The sequence below is a fragment of the Olea europaea genome, unplaced genomic scaffold (assembly GCF_002742605.1).
Source record: "Olea europaea var. sylvestris unplaced genomic scaffold, O_europaea_v1 scaffold405, whole genome shotgun sequence".
In the NCBI taxonomy this organism is placed as follows: domain Eukaryota; kingdom Viridiplantae; phylum Streptophyta; class Magnoliopsida; order Lamiales; family Oleaceae; genus Olea; species Olea europaea.
Window position 1 is genome coordinate 287,744 of NW_019260152.1, and position 2,585 is coordinate 290,328.

A 2,585-nucleotide genomic window follows, 5' to 3' on the forward strand; every position below is an offset into this window, starting at 1 on the left:
TTTAATCAACTTTTCAACATTTTCTTTCCTTTTTCTTTTAGCACATCTAGATTCAAAATTTCTTGTAGACATAATTATAGGCAAAGTGTAGTAAAACCTAACTGATGAGTCTGAATTGAAAATTCTCAAACTTTTCCAAAAAGCACCGGATTCAGCTATAACAAATGACCTGTAAACATGTAGTTACAGAGGATAATAAACATATTTTGATTTGGTAATGAAATTAGCCATGGAAACATGGAGGCGTGAATCTTCAGGTGAATACCAATCATAAATCTATTTACATCTATTAGATTACATTGGCTAGTCCTTAATGACAGTTGTACCATTTTATTCCAATCTCTATAGTTATCAGACATACGTACCCACAAAAGAATAGCTATATATTCATACTACCTAAAAAATTTGCTCAATACTTATCAAAATCAAGTGGAACATAACTATTATCGGCATTTAAGTACATGTTCATTCTTGCAGCCATATTCAAAAATTAAATTTGTAAATGTTAGGTAGAAAGAAAATGAAAGACTAGTGAACAACATCTACCGTGAGAGTTAAGAACATATGTGGTATAGTCCAAATGGGAAAATCAATCAATCGGCAATATTAATGAAATTCCAATTTCCAAGTATAAAAGACAAAATTCTATAATTAAATAGAAAAAGGCTCCAACTATTCTACACAATATTTACCAATTACCAGTCAAAAGCAATATTTAAGTACACACTATCGCTTGCATAGACGTTTATTTCATAAGATAGAAGTTGCAAAATTTGGAGATGGTACTCACCTGATTAAGCATCCATTTCAATCCAAAGGCAAGTTAGTCTAATTCTTTGATTCATCAACATCTCCGAGACTCCGATGATCGGCAAGGCGGACATGAGCATAAGAAACCGATCAAAAAAACCATAAGTATGAGAAAACGAAAAGGCCGACCCTATGGTTTGGTATCGAAATTTTAGTCGGCAATTTTGTTGGTAGTGGTAGACCGATAGTTTTTAGGGATTCATATGATATTGTCTCTTCAACTTCATCGTGTTTTTTATTTGGTGAAGGTATTGGTATGGAAACAAAAGACGGTTTGTTTCTTACTTTCTTTTTATCTTCCAATTTTTTAAAGGGATTTGAAGGATTTTGGATTGGGGCGATTTTGGGACTTTTTTTAAGAGGCCCCTTAAAATTTGAGGCCCAAGACAGTGGCCTTACTTGCCTTGAGCCAGGGTCAGCCCTGGAATGAGGTGTACGTGAGCAAGAATAAGACTTGGACACACCAAAGGTAAAAATTCACTTGCCACTCCCATCATTCTTCAATACATTACCTAGTTGAATATATGTGTACACTCTAGTAATAGCCAAGTTCATATAAGCAACATGATTGCAAGTATCGAATGATGACTCTGCTTTATATAAAAGTATTCCAACTACAATTGATTGGCTTCGTATTGTGAATTCCTTAAATTGATTGGTTTATTTTGTTTAATTTTTATTCTGTTGTGTTTCTTGTCATTACTTTTTGGTGTTCCATTTGGATCATGTTAATATTTGGGGTTTATCTTAAAAGGTCGACCTTGTTAAGAGTTTTTAAAACTTAATCGGATCGAATCGCTCATTAGAGCTTACTAGGCTCTAACTTGGGGTTTTATCTTAAAAGGTCAACCTTGTTAAAAGGAGTAACCCAAATCTTTATAAATTGGTCTATATTTTAATCTTTATTCAATGTACGATTATATCCCTTAGTAGATCAAAACCTGTTGATACAGGCTTATTCACTATCTCAAGTCTGCATGTCAATGTGATCCCTTTTACGGAGATGAGTTTTTCACTGATAGAAAGGAGGTTTGGAGATCTTTTATTAACCTGAGATATGTAGCACGTGTTCTTCCTCTTCGCCTGACATAATGTCATCAACTTATGTATCCTTCTAACCATGATATGCTTTAGTTTTGAGAATGTGATAGGATATCTACAATATATGAAGAGTTATTATGCTTTATTATGTCTCTGGGATGAATCACTTTTGTAATGAACTTGGCAATTTAGTATCTTTTAATAATGCTGGTTTGTTGTTTATGCTAGCTCTCGCTCATTGCTTCATATTTAAGAGTTCATTTGCGTTATCCTTGGTGACTAGGAAGCTCTCGATCATATATTCGTGATTATGCACCTGCAATTTATCATTCGATATCCAGTTTAGACTTAAATTCGTAAGTTTGACAAGCTCGAAGCTGGTAGAATTCCCTCTCTTTATAGAAGGGCAAGGCTTCACAAAAGCGGCTTATGCCGTGTTCTTGCTAAATAAGGTGTGTAGCACTTCTTAATTTTTCTAGTGTGTTAAATCATATTGAACATATTCAAAAATTTTGGGAACAAATCGATACGAACATATTCATTTAGAGCTAACTGGTAATCATGTTGAAGTAAATTGTTGACTTTGACTTAGATTAAAATTTAGGTTTTAAACAGAGGCCAAAAAAATCAGATTTGCCAAACCATACTCTTACTCCCATTGCTAAAGCAGCAAAACCAAAATCCTTGCTTGGCTCCAACCATCGTTAGCTTCAAAGCGTATCCATGACTTCAAG